General features: G+C 45.9%; 2 pseudogenes; one reads left to right on the top strand and one right to left on the bottom strand.

Moving 5' to 3' along the window:
• Positions 1 to 652: 652 nt before the first annotated feature.
• LOC120713222 lies at positions 653 to 2,226 on the bottom strand (annotated as a pseudogene).
• Positions 2,227 to 8,598: 6,372 nt separating this feature from the next.
• LOC120713221 lies at positions 8,599 to 9,456 on the top strand (annotated as a pseudogene).
• Positions 9,457 to 17,216: the final 7,760 nt, after the last annotated feature.

The following is a 17,216-nucleotide window of genomic DNA, read 5'->3' as shown; positions in this document are numbered from 1 at the left end:
TTCTGCGCTTTGCTCATGTATTCAATAATACTCATATTTGTTTCTGTTTATTACTTTATTTAGCTCAATTTTCCTTTCTAGCAAATATAGGAGGCTTTAAAAATATATGTACCAAGCTCCTAAAAGGTACCAATAGTTTGTATCAACATATTGGCTTTTTTAGCTTAATAGTGCATATAATCAAACATATCGAAAGCAGTGAGGGTGAATTTATCAATATTACATATCAAATTAAATAGTTTTAATTAAAATTAAATCACTATACAAAAAAATTAATGTAAAGACATAATATTAATTTTCTAAACACTGAGGGTTTTTATCTTGGCCAAATACATTGTCACGCAAGCGCAACACGAAAATTAATGGTCAAATAATACTTAATAATTTGTTCTAACATGAATATACTCTTTATTGAGACTTTGCGTTAATTACATTGTCGTGTAATGTTTGGACTGTGGATGCACCTATTTGCAAAGTTATTACATTAAATTGGACATTTTATAAGTTGTTGGACTGATCTGCACCCACATGTCAAGTTGTTGCACTAAATTGAGCATTTTACAAGTTGTTGGACCAATTTGCACCGACCTGACAAGTTATTGTATAGTGGGTGCAATTTACTCTAAATTATAACCAACTCAGCACGGTTAGATTCTCACTCTTTTGGGTACAACTTAACTTTGTTAATGCAGCTGTTTAGAATTATACGAACCCAAAAAGATTAGACAAGCTAATTATGCTTTTATTAATTCTTCTTCAGCATTCGAAAATAGGGAGAGAAACTTTCGTCCCAAGAAAAAAAAAGAAAGCTGAATCAAATCTGACGCCATGGACGCGATGTCGCATGATTCGGTGGCGGTGGCTAGCTACAGCTGGGTCACGGCGCCTGAGCCCCGAACCTGAAGAGGTGGAGCAGCGTGGCGTACGTCGCCCAGGTGGTGCGCGGCGTGGATGAGGTCCCCCAGCTCGTCGTGCCACAGCCCGTCAGGAACTCCATGTCGAACGCCGCCGCCGCCCCGGCGCGAGCCTCCCAGTACGCGGCCACCCGCGCCACCGCGGGGGCGCAGACGTTGCCCGGCACGTCGACGACCTCGCTCTCTCTGGCCGCGGCGGCGGCGACCAGGCCCGACCGCTGCCCCGCGAGCGCCACTGAACCGGAATGGTGACCTTGGCGCCGTCGAAGCACCACAGCACCACGACCCCCTCCTTCTCCTCCTGCCGGTGTTGATTCCGATGCCGCCATGGTGCTGGCCGCGAAAAGCAAGTATAATGAAGCCAACGAGGTGGGCAAAATGGAGGTACATGTCAGCCTGCATCTGACGTGGGAGAGAGAAAGTAGGAGAGAGAATGAAGCTGGTGTTTCGCTCAATGCCGGCTGGAAGCGGGCGACATGCATTATTTACCAGCTTGCGTCTCCTCGTTGCTGCTCTGCCTCTCTCCAGGCTCCACGTTGCTACTAGAGTCTGCAGAGCATTGATTGGTATATGGGGTCCGCCACTCCCGTTCCCTGCTTTATGCATGACCTGGCGTTCTCCCAGCCAGCAGCCGGTGTAACCATTAACCTTGCTCTCTTTTTGCTCGGTTGGTGATTTAATAGTACTAGGACGATACACGCGCTCCGCGGCGTGGGCTCCGCTGCATTGAAAGAAAGATAGCACAAAAGGAAAAAATGAAAAGAGAGAAGAAAAAAACCTTGCGCCGACGACCGGATCCGCCGCTCGCACGCCTCCTCCTCCACGCCGCGTACCAGATCCGCCACCGGTCAGATCCCCCGCCTATACACTGGGATCCGCCAGGGCGGAGGCCAGCGGCGTTCGGGATGAAGCGGGAGGGGGAAGAGGGCGGGGACCTCGGCGGACGACGGCGCCGGAGGGTAGAGCGGGCCAGAACCACTACTGGGATCCGCCAGGTCGGATCCCCCGCGGCGGCGGCGCGGAGCGGACGGCGGGGTTCGGAGGGCCAGCGGCAGTAGGGGTCGAGAGGTGGGGAGCCCGAGAGGGAACGGCGGCCGAGGGCGGCGACCAGCGATGGGGGAGGAGGTCGAGGGGCAGAGGGCGGCGACCAGTGGCAAGGGCGAAGGGCAGCGGGGCGGCGGCGGGGCACGCTAGGGTTAGGTTTAGGGGAGGGGCGGGGGATGACGAGGGAGGGTGCGCGGGGGGGGGGGGGCATTGTGGTGCGGTGCATGCCTACGGGGAAAGGACCGAACGGCAAACCGATGGCCCGCATCGGGCGTCCTCTCCGGGGACACGTGTCGCTCGGGCAGCTATCGGGTGCTCCCAGTCCTCCCTCTCCATGGTGTATAGAAGTTAGCGTATTTTGTGAGAGAGAATAAGTTGGAATAAGCCAAAAGCAGACAAGCCAAGGGAACACAATAAGCTCTTGCTGCCTTGATTCTTTCTGTTCGTTCTTGCGTGGGCGCTTTGAACGAGGCGGCGGGGCGGCAGGCGTGCAGATTTACGTGTGCGAGGGTGGGCTCGAGCCTCGAGGGGAGTCCAATGCAGGACACAGGGCGTGTCCGATCCGCCGCAGAGGTGGAAAGGCTCCCACGACGAGAAGAGGAGAGGGCGACTGCGACGCGAACGCCGCTTCCGACAGCGATTCTGTCGTCCCCTTTCTTCTTCGTCGACGGTTTCGGCGGTGGAGAGGGAGGTGGGTTGTGGAATCGTCGCACGGATGTACATAGCTTAGGTAGATGGTTGCCTAGGGTTAGGTTTTGCTCGCCATTGAGGTCCGACGGTGGAGCTAGGGTTTCGGGGGTGGCCGTGGTGTCGCTCCGTCGGAGAATAATGGTGTTCCTTTTGCTGCTGGTCACTATCGGTGGCGCGGTGGAGAGGAGTTCGTTCCTTCTGTCGACTGTTGGCGACGGCGAAGTGGCGGAGAGGATTTTGCTACTCCGGGCAGATATGGGTGAGCTCGCTCTTCTTGATTTGCTTTATGAGTTTGGTGTTGGTTTAGGAGTCCGCTGCTCGGCATCTTGGAGGTGTCAGCAGCCTAATGCAGAGGGATGGCTACTGGGTTTGCGGTCTGACGGTGGGTGGATCTACGCACTGGTTTCGTCGCCGGCGAGGTGTGCTGGTCCTAGGTCAGGGGAGCATGGGGTGCGTCCCCCGGCTGATGCTCCTTCTTGGTTTTGTTCTTTTGCAGCTCGTTTCAAAGCCTTGTGTGATGGTGCTTCCACTAGCCTTGGTGCTGCTGCCGTTCTTCTCCAGCTCCGACGATGGCTTCGGCGACGATGGAGTGGATCACGGGGCGGCATTGGTGGCATACACAGAAGATCTCGAGGACTTGGTTGAGATTTCCTTTTTTCTTAGGGTCTTTTGTGTAAGATGGCTTGGACAGCTGTCCACTCTGTATCCTGCTAGTATGTGCCTATAGGGGTTTGTATGTGTACGTTTGCCTTAAGTAATGCAGGTATGTTTGATAAAAAAAAGCCGGAGATGGGGCCACAACGTACCAAGACGGACCAAATTCGGCTCCCACGACGGACGAACCAAGAAGGAAACACTTTTCAGTTTTCAGTTTAGCGATTATTACTAGCATAGTACCGTACGGCTAATATAAATTTTATCCAGATCTACATTATACTACTAATTTTTTGCTCTTTCATTTTGTGTACAAACCGTGCTGTGACCATGTGATATATTGATTGTCCGGATTCTGATTGGGATTCGGATTGATTTGTTCGGGTTCCGATTAGATTCTGAGTGATTTGTTCGGGTTCCGATTAGGATTCCGATTGACGAATCAAGAAATCATTGCTTGCTTTTATTTCTTTTCTGTTATAACTTCTTCATTAATTAATTATTAGTTTGAATTATATAATTTGTAAATTTAATAGAACCACGTTTTTGAGAAGGACAAATGACTTCTTGACAAGGAGTTCTAGCACTTGCGGTTATATTACAATGAAATCTAGCATTTGTTGAAAGAGTAGCTGTCAGCTTCATATTCTAGGATTGAAATCTAAAACATACATATGTTAGTCAAGGGAAACAAAAGACTTCTACATGTGGCTTGTCTTGTTCATAAAAGGAGAGGAGGCATCCTGCTTCATAGGGTCTATTTGTTTGAGCTGCAGAAAGCTGGATTTTAGCTGAAAGCTGGCTTTCTGACTTTTTGGCTGACATTTTGCTATTGGTTTTTGTAATAAATTTTTATCTTCTTAGCACACCAAAAACCAGAAAAAGCCACCAGAAATAAGCTTTTCAGCTTTCAGTTCACTTCCTCATAAGCTAACTTTCCAGCTTTCCGAAAACCAGCTCAACAGCTAGGCTGTTTGTTTTAACTTTCGAGCTTCTGGTTGGCTGCCAGAAGTCTAGAAAAGCTGAAACAAACAGGACTATAGTCTAGAATAGAAATCTAAAATATACATATGGCCATTGGAGTGGCTTGTCTCATTCATAGGACCGAGATGTTCTACAATATTATAATGTAAGAAGTATTAATATTATAATTAAGGTAAAGAGGTGGCTAAAATAATAAAATGTAAATTTAAAAATTTACCATAGGGTTAGAAAACCGTGCTAGTATTGGCCATACAAACGACAATCATTATCTACGGTTCCTTCTACGATTTCACACTCTTTGGAACTTGTGCCGCTGTGTGCTAGCCGTAAACAGGCGAAAGTCACGTTTCTCCTAGGCCCTGTTTGGTTGATTCCAGTTTCCTTAGCGCACGCAAGTCGAAAAAAAATCTCACATGTATGAAGTGCTAAATAAAGTCTATTTGAAAAAAATTTCAGGAATGGGTGTAACTTTTCGCGACGAACCTAATGACGGTAATTAATCGATGATTGGATACAGTGATGCTACAGTATTATTCTCTAATCACGCGGTCAAAGACATCATTAGATTCTTCAAAGTTCCTAGCGTGGAGGTTATAGAGTTGGTTTTGTAAACTAGTTTTGTTTGACATTGTAATTAGTAGTCAAAATATTATTATTCCTAGTGTGCTACTATTCCTAGTGTGAACCAAACGGGCCCTACAGAGGGACAGCACTTCCTGCGAGCAACGAAGTTTCGTGGAAACAACGCTTGGACATGTCTCTGTGTATGAACAGGGAGGTGGGCAGGTCTCCATGAATGGTGGGCAATAAAAGTCTTGGGAAACTGATATTAACGGTGTGTGAACGAGGAAACCAGAAAAGCAAAGTCATGCGGGTAATGAACGTGAAAAGAACGTCGAATCGCCAGCGTACAACATTGATCGGACCGTTTGAATTATTTTGAACGACGTGGATGCCTCGTGCTTGCACAGATAGCCGAGGCTTTCTTATACACTCTGTTCGCTGCAATGAGCCAATAATATTTTTCTCTCACACCAAACCAGCACTAGCCAGCTAGCAGTACTTTTTTCTGTTCGTTGTGCTATGGCTGGTGGCTGGTGCTGATTTGTTATGAGAGAAAAGTACTGCTGACTGTGCTGGTTTGGTATGAGAGAAAAATACTGTTGGCTGGTTGCAGCGAATCGAGTGAGAAAAATGTTAGAGAAATTATGTCGGTTCGATCAAAGCTCAATCTCTCAGAGATGATCATAGAAGTAGAAATGGGTACATGCAGTTCATAGAGATAAGTGTTACGTGTTGTGTCTAGATCAAAACAAAAAAAAAGAAAAAAAATGCCCCCGTATGTAGTAAACCGGGTCAAGATTCCACAAGGGTACTGCAGCGAACAGATGCAGGAATTTCACGGTACTCCGTGCAAAACTGCTGCAACTGCTTGGAAATATCCGTCTTAAACAGGGCAAATTCTGCAAAGCACTTCCATCGGTCGCGTATAAATGCCAGGTAGAAACCAATCCAGTCCAGCACCAAGCTAGCTATTACTCGATCAATGGAGGGCACTGCACTGAGTTTGGCTAAGCTCACCTTGGAGACGGTGCTGCCCGTGGCCAAGCAGGCCATCGCCAACCACGGCCTGCTGGTCCTCGGCGTCCGGCAGGAGGTGTCCTTCATCGCCAACGAGCTGGAGATGATGCAGGCCTTCCTGCGCGCCGCCGACACCAGCGACCGCGCCCGCAACGAGGTCGTCAAGGTCTGGGTGCAGCAGGTGCGCGATTTGGCTTTCGACGTCGAGGACTGCCTCCAGGAGTACCTCGCTGAAGTGCATCTAGGTCGATAGATGTAATGGTAAGTTTCGGTGATTAATGACAACCGTATGCGACTAATGTATGTTTTGAAGGAAAAATTAATGATTGATTTAGTCCCATATAAAATGTGAAAAGAGACCCCTCAATTCGAAACAATCATGCGTGCCAAGGACTCAATTTCAAGATTAAGGACCTTTCTAGTCTCAAGTGTCACAAGGAGATGAAGGACACTTGATTTAGATAGGGTTTATAGTTTTTAGTTCTTGACCGTACTATTAAGAGGGGTTCATGAGTTAGTAGCTTGATCAAAATTGAGTTGGCCTTAAAAATCTTGCACACTCGATCAAAAACAGCTCAAGATAGTCAATAGAAGTTAACACAACACTTGGAAGAAGAAACAATTGAAGTTACATTGAAATCCAAGTCAATTCAGCTGAAAACCAGGAAAAACAGCAGCACCGGTTGAACCGGTGCCCTAGCGTCGGAGCATCCGATGCTTGGCGGAAGGACCGATGCCCTGTCGGTCTATCTTCTCTGGATGAAGGCAGAAATCAAGTAAAGCACCGGTTGAACCGACGGTTCAGAATCAAAGCACCGGTGCAATGAAAGTCCTTTGTTCCAGAGAGCATGTTCTGGTGGACTTCAACTTCTCTTCAGCACCGGTTGAACCGACGCTTCGGAATCAAAGCACCGGTGCAATGAAAGTCCTTTGTTCCAGAGAGCATGTTCTGGTGGACTTCAACTTCTCTTCAGCACCGGTTGAACCGACGATTCGGAATCAAAGCACCGGTGCAATGAAAGTCCTTTGTTCCAGAGAGCATGTTCTGGTGGACTTCAACTTCTCTTCAGCACCGGTTGAACCGACGCTTCGGAATCAAAGCACCGGTGCATTGAACGTCCTATGTTCCAGAGAGCTTGTTTGAATGGATCAGTCAACCTCTTCAGCACCGGTTGAACCGATGCCCCTACGGAGCATGGACCGGTGCATTGAAGCAAGCCTGGACACTGTGTCAGAACTCCAACGGCTACAATTGGGACACAGAGAGACCGGTTGAACCGACGCCTCAAAACAGACACCCATCGGTTCTTCCGGTGCTCACGGTTTTTCTGCATTGGACTTCCAACGGCTATGCAACTCCTTCCACTCTATATAAGGGCACCCCATGGCTCATTTCAGTCGCCTTTGACACCCTGAATACTTGAGGCCACCCTTGAGAAGAAGAGAAAGTGCTTTGAGCAAACAAGAGAAGATCTAGCATTTTGTTTGTGCTTCAACCTTGAAGAATCCATCCTTTGTAAGTGTAGCAAGTGTGCTTGAGCTAGGGCCAACTGAGTGTAGGTCAAGTGAAGGCTTAGGAACTTGTTACTCTTGGTGTTTGACGGCACATAGCCGGTCTTGGTGATCGGGAGGTTCTTGGTGAGCTCTTGGAGTTTGTGGGAGCCCCAAGACGAGAAGTTTGTACACGGTGTGAAGCTCGCCGTTCCGGAGATGGAGAAGGAGCATTCTTAGTGATCACTTGCTTCTTGGTGGAGCAAGGGAGCTATACCCTTGTGTGGGTGCTCTAACGTGGATTAGGGGGGAGCGTCAACTCCTCGATACCACGGGAAAAATCTTGTTGTCTCATGTCCTTTACTTTTACTTCAAGCATTTAATTCCTTCCGTTGCTCTTCTTGCTTGTAGTTTGACTAGGACAACTTGCTTGTTAGCGTGAGCTCTTACTTAGGATTTGATCTTGCTAGTGTGCATCCATCTAGGTAAAATGATCATGATAGTGTGTTTACCTACTTAAGGACCCTTTGCTAGCATGCTATAGTGACTAGGTTTCGAATTTATAGATTGGGCAATACTAGTCTAGGTTAAGGACTAGTTAGAAATTCGAAAAAGTCCCAATTCAACCCCTCCTTTTTGGGCCACGATCCTTTCACTCGCCCTCGACCTCGCCGCCGGAGGGTGTTGCCGGTGGGTCCGGGTCCAGGCCACCGCCGCCGGCTGGCTGAGCGATAGGCACCGCATCGCAGCACGGATCAGGGAGGTCAAGGCCGGAGTCGAGGAGGTGAGCAAGAGGAACCTCCGGTACAGCATCGTGGTCCATTTTCATACCCAAAATAATAAGAACTATTATTTTAGCCATCCTGAATAAATAATTGTAGCCCTCCTCCCACCACACTAAATATATAAAAAAATAGTTCCATTTTCATACCCAAAATAATATACTATTTGAATAATAGCGTCACAATAATAGAAAGTCCAAAATATATACTAAATGCAACAACGGGCTGTAGACCATGACACATATACGAAAATAATGAAACGATGGATTCGTCTTATCTATGTTGCTTAAAAAAATATATACATCTAGCTATTACAACAATTATTACTCATCCTAAGAACTAAAGTCTACATCAACTGTAATACTACGATGTGGAATACGGGCCCAAAGCGGCAAAGCCACAACCCTTTCTAGTCCGATCGGGAGGAGGGTGCCAGCCTCTACCCGGCGCCGGCAGCAATGAGGTACGACGAGGTAGCCCATTTCAGTCACCTGTAGCACCGTCTCCTGTTGAAGCAGCTGGACACGCCTTTCCAGTGCGACGGCAGGGGCGAAGCCATGCCACAAGCTCAACGGGGTCTTGTCTACCAAACGATGGGGTCATTAAGCACTATTAACAATTATGAACAGTGATTTACATTGTATTTTACAGATTTCGTCGGGGTCGGCGGACCCCGGTGGGAAGCTGCAGCTCCGCCCCTATGCGACGGGTGCCGGGAGGTGGGCATCAGTGCGCGGTTCCGGTGCCCACACCCTGACACCCGGGCTGCGACCACGAGTCCACGACCTACACCGCCAGTGTGCGCTCCCGCTCTCTCCGCCGCCGGCGCCGCTGCGGCCCCCGTTCTACCCTCGCTGCGCGTTCATCTTCCTCCCGCGGGCGCCCGGCGCGGCGGGGCCCGGTACTGCAACGCGTGCGGCCGCGACGTGGCCGGGTACGTCCACCACTGCCGCGCGTGCGGGTTTGACCTGCACCCCTGCTGCGCCACGCTCTCGCACGCGCTCGACGCCGGTGGCGGGGTGCGGCTGTACTAGCACCCGGACTCCTGGGCCGCCGGTGCGGCGTGCCATCGGTGCAGGCACCGCTGGCGCAGCTGGAGCTACTGGAGCCAGTGCCGGAGCTACAGCCTCCACGTGGCCTGCGTCATGGACATGCTCGTCGAGAGCTGGTACGACGTCGGCCGCCACAAGGGCGTTGGGCGAGGGGGGAGCGGTGCGGCGTCGAACGTGTACGACGGCAGGATGGTGGTGGCCGGGAACGGCAGGTACAGGGTGCCGGCGATACGGGGCGCGACGAAGAGCAGCCACGCTCACTAAAAAAAATCCTTTAATTCATGACGAATTTTTGGTGACGTTTATGAAAACCGTCACAAATAGACATGATCTATGATGATTTATGAATTTTTATCATAGATTTGCAAATAGGCCATACGGGATCTAATTTGGGCTCAGTTTCTGTGACAAAGCTCTGAAAACATCATAAAATAAAAATAGAAATGGTCACAGATTTAATATTGTGCTCAAACGACAATGGTGATAAAGAAAAATACGTTATAGTTAACATGAGCCCACAAATCAGTATAACATACCGAGTTCACGTAAGCATCTAAGTTGCTACATAATATTTTGTACAAGCTTAAATCCAATTTTCTTTACTTTTTAAAATTTATGTAGCATAAGAAAATCGCTCATTATTTTTATCTAAAAAACCATTGTGACCCACCTCAACATTTTCTTGGCTGTAGTAAAAAAATTGGAACAAAACAAGGGTTCGTGCTCATTTTCACTTGTGTTTGGGCCGAGTTCGTTTTTGCCCTTCGGGCCTCCTCTCTTCTCCTCTTTGCGCCAAGCCCAACTTCAGCCCGCAACAGGAGGACCAGCGGGGGGGGGGGGGGGGGGGGGGGGACACCAGCGGAGTGGAGAAAACAGCCTCAAAAGGAGAGAGGCAGGGTCTCGGAGGTAACAATCTTAGCACCCTTCCACTTCACTGCTCCTTCACTTCTGCTAGAGTTTGGTATTAGCCTATATATACATTAACTTTCTCAAGTTTTAATTCGAAAATAAAAGAAACACAGAGGTAGTATTGTGGATTAGAACCCAGATCATAGAGACAAGACTTGATCGCGTTGCCACTGGGCTGCGCCTAGTTGCTTTTGGGTAACGCTAACTTATTATACTTTGTAAAATGGTTGTACAATGAGCAGATATACAATCCATCGTTTCCTTTTCAATCCAGAAGTATAATATATTGTGAACAATATATTGTCTCACTCTTTCGAAACCATTTAAGTTTTTTATAGAAAGATTATGGACCAAAACTATATCCACATGTCAACTTGTAGAATTTTTTGACCAAATTTAGATATTTTTTAATTATTATGTGGTCATTTGGAGATAGGAGTTTGAATTGTCCCTAGAAGACAATTGAATTTTTCATCCATCTCCAGCACATGGGCTATAATGGAACATATGAGTCTAAATATAAAATTTCTATAAAATTTTGATTTTTTTGGAGGTACACATAGTTCAACTTGAAATTACTTTCGAAAAGCACAAAGAAATTCATTTAATTGACAATATATGCCAAATCTATTCAAAAATTCTTGAAACTCCTACATGAAAACTTATATGTTGTCTATTACATGTAAAAAATCTATTTGGGTATATAAGATAATTTGTTTTGTAAGTTACTTAACAAATATGTCTTAATTAGTTATTAAAAAATAGAAAACCAACTTTTCTACACAACAAGTGGCTATGAAGATAAAAAAAGATAATAAAAGGGTGAAGATAAGTCTATGTCCAAATTTCAAGTGCATATGAGTAAGAAAAGATTTTAAGATGTGTAAACTTCAAACTTTGACTATGCAAATATGTATTTATTCTCATGAGAAAAGTTTAGCAAGCTAGTCAAATTTGAATCCAAAAAGGTGTAGTTTGAAAGAGCTTTTGCTGAATATTCAGAAAAACAGCATGAGCACTATCGGTTCAGAGCAATAATTGGATAGGTTAGAGTCCAAATCAGCAAAAGTGTCTGAAACAAAAGTTGTAGAGAATTGTCAAACCTAAAACTTTTCTTCTTGGAGATTTTTAAGTTCAGTGGAAGAATTTGGAGAAAAATGCACTGCAAGAATCAGTTTCAGAAACATTCAATTTTAACTCTGCAAACAGCAATGTTCAGAGCTGTTTTTGAACAAGTTAGAGCTCGAATCAAGGAAAGTGTACAACACGAAAAAGTTAGCTGGATGATCCATCTACAACTTTTATTTGGGCCTATTTCCATGTTCAGTGATGAAATGTGGAGATCTTTGGCTTCCAATCAGCAGGTTTGGGGCAGTTTGACTGAACAACCCTGAAATTGTTTCAAACCCACCTGTTCAAGGCTGTTTTTGGATGGGTTAGAGGCTAAATAAAAGGATGTGGATGAAACATAAATTATAGATGGATGTAAGAGCTGAAACTTTGGTTTTATCCGACTGAATAGTTTGGTAACAGAATTTGGAAATCCTTGGACCCAAAAATGGTTTGTTTGAACGAGAGTGCTGAACACTCTGAAATTTGGCATCAACCTGAGTAGGTGCGTAGGTTCCTGGAGGCGCGTAGGTGCTTGCTGGGCAGCTGGTCAAGGGCGGGAGCCCTCGGCGCGGCTGGCCGCCGTGCGCCGCGGCCATGCTGCTGCGGGCGAGCGTGCTCCCGCTGGTGAGGCAGGTCCCCCCGGGGGGGGGGGGGGGTGTTGTTCTGAGGGCCGAGCGGTGGAGAAGGTACAGGAGAAGGCCGTGGGCCAGGGCCGGCCTCCGGCGAGTCTCGCTGCCGGCGGCCTGCCTGGGCGCCGCCACTTTCTGTTTCACGGGAAAACAGAGGAAGAAGGTCTTCCGTGAGGGGAAAAGAAGAAAGGACCTGAGGGAAGAAGAAAAGAAAAGTGAGGGGGGTTAAGTCAAACAAAGAAGAGTTAAGACAAGTAGTGAAGGAGGAGAAGTTAGAGGGGTTTTCTGAAAAAATATTTAGATTTTATTAGAAATTAGATTTAAATTCTGTTTTCTTCCAAAATTGCTTATAAGTTGTAGAAATGTCAAAAAATAATTAAACCAATTTTATTAGGTTTGTTTTATTTTCTTTTATGCATTAAAAGTTTTAAACCCTAGGAAAAATAATAATAGTACTGAGTATTTATTTCTATGCCTTTTATGTAAGGTATTTAAATAAGTACTTAATAATTATAAAAGGTATAAACTTTGAATAATGCTTTATTTAATCATAAATGCTTTATAATTCATAGGAATTAGGTTTTGAATTAGAAATTAATTATGAAACCCTTTTGTTTAATAAAAGAAAATGCTTAGGATAGGTTAGTAATTACGAAAATGGTGGGTTAAGCTTTATGTGGGTAGAGTTTATAAGTGTGTTAGGGTGTTGGATTACAACTTTATAGGATGTGTAAAGTTGTAATTCAATTTTTCCAAATGCTTTGCATTCATGCACTAATTTTGCATCCCATTGCGACTAGAACCTGAAGTCGAGGTCATCTAAGTCAAGCTCGTCGAGCCATCTTTCGAGGCTTCAGAAGAAGAGAAAGGAAGTTGATCAGGATAAAACTCGTACGAGAACTTCAAGTTGAAGCTTCACCTTCCGAATCGAAGCAAGGCAAGCACTGGAGCATCTACACCTACTAATTTCTTATTTATTGTTGTTATTTCATGTTATTGCATGTGAATGCTTAAGACTCGGAGTTGCTTGAAACCCATTTGATGCATGTTCAACTGCCTTGATTTAAGGACATCTTTGCCACCTTCTCAACTAGTTAGATCAAACCAAAGTGTCTAAAAGAAACCTACACTAAAAGCAACAAAGGTCTAGATATTACTCAGAGGTTCACTTGATGAAACAAGACAATGGTTGATGACGGATATGGTGGTCGTTGAGTACAGAGCAGAGGAGGAATTCAGGCTCTGTCCTCATTTTTCAAAGAAAGAATAAGGAACTTTGGTATGTTTAACCTTGATTAGACGTTGAACAAGCTGGTCATATGCTGACATATGGAACCAGTAAGCCCGGTAGCTTGGTTGACCGAAATTCTTGATCCAAGTTGTACCCCACTCGACGTGGATATAGGTGGCGAGGTCGTAGCCTAAAACCCGTGTTGAGATCAGGCCCGACGGGGGGTCCTTCCCGGGGGTGCAAACTCGGGTGTTGGTAATCTTGGTTCAGGGTTTAGTATCCTCCTCGTGAAAGGTTGCCGCGTGCAGCAAACCGGATGTTGTACATGACGTGTGCCCAGTTATCTCCTGCAGGATGTAAATCGATTCGAATCGCCGCAATTCTCAGATATGAATGCCGTTTGATCTCGCTTAAACATCGTAACTAATTACAATGCAACCAGTATAAAAGTTGTTGCTTGTGAACCTAGAGTTACAATGATGACTACGAATTAGGGTTATTCTCAAGTCTAGTATCAGTATATGAGTCTTAGTTTAGGAAGTTACTATTTTGAGTCCAAATTTTTGAACCATGTACCAGTCCACTCTAAATAGCCTTGCATACTCCTTGATCCTTTACATTTATTTTCAGTTAGTTGGGTCAGTCTTGCTGAGTACCTTTTTGTACTCAGTATTTTTGCTTAAATGTTTTTAGCAGTACCGCCGGAGGAGCCTTAGGAATGAAGCACCAAGACTCAGAGAGTATGTTGAGTCCATACCTCTCTGAATGTTTTATAAACTCGTAATATAGATGAACTTGTTTGGCAATATCCCTAAGACTGTAGGTGTACTCTTTAAAAATTCTGTAGAGTCGGTTTGCACTAAGTTTGTTCTTATATTGTAATAACACTTTCCTAGTTTTATGTTCTACAATAAATGCCTGTGTGTAATATCCAAAGCTCTATGCTAAGTGATCCTGTATGCATGACAATGGTGGAAAGTTCGGGTGAAGCCCGACAGACTACCTGTTTTATTCCATTTTACGAGCGTTGACTGGATTATCCCTTTAAATGATGATGGGACGCTCTTAAGCCAGGATAAATTGGGCGGTTCCGCCACACTCAAAGGATTACATTACCCTCTTAAATGTGAGCGTCACCTGTAGCAATGTTACGGCCATGATCACAATGAAAGCTGACAACGCAGAATGGTGGATCACGGTGGTTTACGAACCTCAAGCAGATATGGATAAACTTCTGTTCCTCCAAGAACTGAAGGACATTGCAGCCCCTGAGCATGATAGATGGTTGGTGATAGGAGATTTCAACCTTATCTACCAAGCTGCAGACAAAAACAACACAAACCTCAACAGACGCCTAATGGGATGCTTCAGGGAAACCATTGATGATCTTCATCTAAAAGAAATCCGACTAAATGGTCATTGGTTCACTTGGAGCAATGGTCAAAACCACCCAACTCTAACACGAATTGATAGGGTTTTTTGCACCTAGGATTGAGAACTTCTTTTCCCATCCTTCTACCTCCACTCCTTACCCTCGCTAATGTCTGATCACACACCACTACTGCTTCAAGGTGAATTAAGCCGGGAATCGAACAATCGCTTCAAATTTGAAAATTTCTGGATCAGAATGGAGGGATTTTTTTGAGGCTGTCCAAACGGCTTGGAATAAGCCGGTGAATTCACTACAACCCATCAAACTCCTGCACATCAAATTGGCACGCACTATCAAGGGCATCAGGCATTGGAAAAAAACAAAAAATCTGCGATACTAGACTGCAGCTAGCAATTGTCAAAGAGATCATCCATTGATTAGAGACTGCACAAGAAGAAAGAACTCTCACACAAGATGAACTCGACCTGCTGAGACGACTCAAAGCTCGATCCATTGGCCTGGACCTCATTAAGAAAGCAAGATTCAGACAACGCGTCGCCTCACTTATATTCGTTTTGGGGATGCAAACACGAAGTTTTTCCAGCTACGTGCTAATTCAAGGTCAAGGAAAAATTACATCCGCTGTCTGCAAACTAATAATGGCATTGCTTTCTCACACAATGATAAGGAGAATGCCATTACAGAACACTTCCGTCAGCGCCTTGGCACCACTACAATCAGGCCGGCCACTTTTCGTTGGGATGCCCTCGGCTATCAACCACATGACCTATCTTCACTCGAGGCACCCTTTTCACTAGATGAGATCAAGGAAACCATCCAGTCAATACCGGGGGACAAAGCACCTGAGCCCGACGGGTTCACTGGACTCTTCTTCAAAGAGTGTTGGGAGATCATCAAATATGACCTTACAGCCGCATTTAATCAGCTCCATAACATGAATGCACAAGGATTCAGTCTACTAAACTCGTCCAATATTTTTTCCTTCCAAAAAAGATGGACGCCACAAAAGTGGAAGACTACCGACCAATAAGTCTTATTCACAGTATTGCCAAAATATTTTCCAAACTATTGGCCAATAGACTCGCTCCTCATCTCAACACTTTGGTCTCCAAAGGCCAGAGTGCATTCATCAAACACTGTTGCATCTAGGATAATTTTTTGTACATCCAAAATACAGTGAGGACATTCCAAAAAATGAAGATACCGGCCCTTTTCATGAAACTGGACATACAAAAGGCTTTTGACACCATCAATTGGAGGTACATGCTTGAGGTACTGTAGGCTCTTGGCTTTGGGCCAAGATGGCGTGGGTGGGTTTCTATCCTTTTTGGTACAGCTACTTCAAGAGCTCTTCTCACTGGTAGTCAGGGCAGTAGTTTTAGTCATAAGCGAGGGGTGAGATAGGGTGACCCACTATCACCTATGTTATTCATTCTTGCCATCAACCCACTGCAAAATATGCTTGATCTTGCGATCCAGAATGGTATCCTTACTCCATTGCTGCTGGCTACAGCAAAGCTGTGTACTTCTCTTTATGCCGATGATGCAGTCATCTTCTTGAACCCAAACCGTGATGAAGTGCAAGCAGTGAAGGACATGTGGAGCATTTGGCGAGGTCACAGGATTAGTCACAAACTTGGAAGGACAGGGGTTTACGAGAGAAGGACAGGGATTCTGCCCCGGCCCCATCTTCAGGGACACAACATGAAAAATTCCCTTTGCCCTCCACAATCTGGCCGTCGATCCTCTTCAGGTGCTTATGAGAGGAGGACAGGGGTTCCACCCCGGCCTTCGGATGGTAGATGACTTCTTGCGGTCCAGCGTCCCCAATAGTGCAGAGGAATGTTTGGAACTCATTGACCCCTTCTTCCTCTATCCATTTCTTGCTCATAATCGCAGAAAGACCCTCAATCTGTGGTGTGGCTTCTGGAATGAATGCTTCTGACCTTGAGCATATGCACTTCTGCTCCATCGGCATTGCCGAGCCTCTCCTGTGAAGAGATTAGGGATGAACAATTGCGTATCTTTGATGAGTAGCTCATGATCTGTGGACTTTGGGTGGTTTGGTGATTTTCTCTATGAGTGATGGAGGTGGGTAGGACGCAGCTGTCAGGGTACGAACTTGCTGCCTTCCAATGGGTAGATCAGTTGGCTCGGGCGGACCGTCAAAGACTGGTCATGACTGATCCCTTGGAGGTGAGATCCATAAAATACTCGCTCTCCGGCATCCTCAGAGGCGGAATTCGCGCTCTCCAGCTTGAGTTTGCCAACGAAGTGTTGCATCAGCGCTTCCTCTGGGATACCGTGAGGTGACCTAGAGGTCGCTATCTGCGGAAATATTCCCACGTTGCTCCAGGTAACTTGTAACCATGGTGGTATGTCAGCAGTTGAACTCAGAGTGCGAGCACCTTGATCACAGAAGAACAAGCAGAACTCATCCTTCAACTTAATCCAATCTCCTCCAACTTCCCCTGCCTTCCGGTCGGACCAAACTTTCGCTTCCCCCATCAAGGAGAATAGGTAGAGCTTTCACCATAAGGTGTTTTGATGCATACCGGGTATGGTAAGAAGAGAATAATCTCCTCGAATTCCTGCAGGTGAGCATAGGGCTATTGTCTTTCTCTCTAGAGAAAGACTATGCACGAACCATGGCTACGAGATTGGGAATGATCTCGTAACCATCAGATAATATGGGGGTGGTGAGATGGTGGCAGTTCCAAATACTCATGAGATGGAACTGCCGGATAAC

Source organism: Panicum virgatum, chromosome 6K (assembly GCF_016808335.1).
Source record: "Panicum virgatum strain AP13 chromosome 6K, P.virgatum_v5, whole genome shotgun sequence".
Classification (NCBI taxonomy): domain Eukaryota; kingdom Viridiplantae; phylum Streptophyta; class Magnoliopsida; order Poales; family Poaceae; genus Panicum; species Panicum virgatum.
The sequence above is the reverse complement of the archived record's forward strand: the minus strand, read 5'-3'. Positions and strand labels throughout refer to the sequence as shown.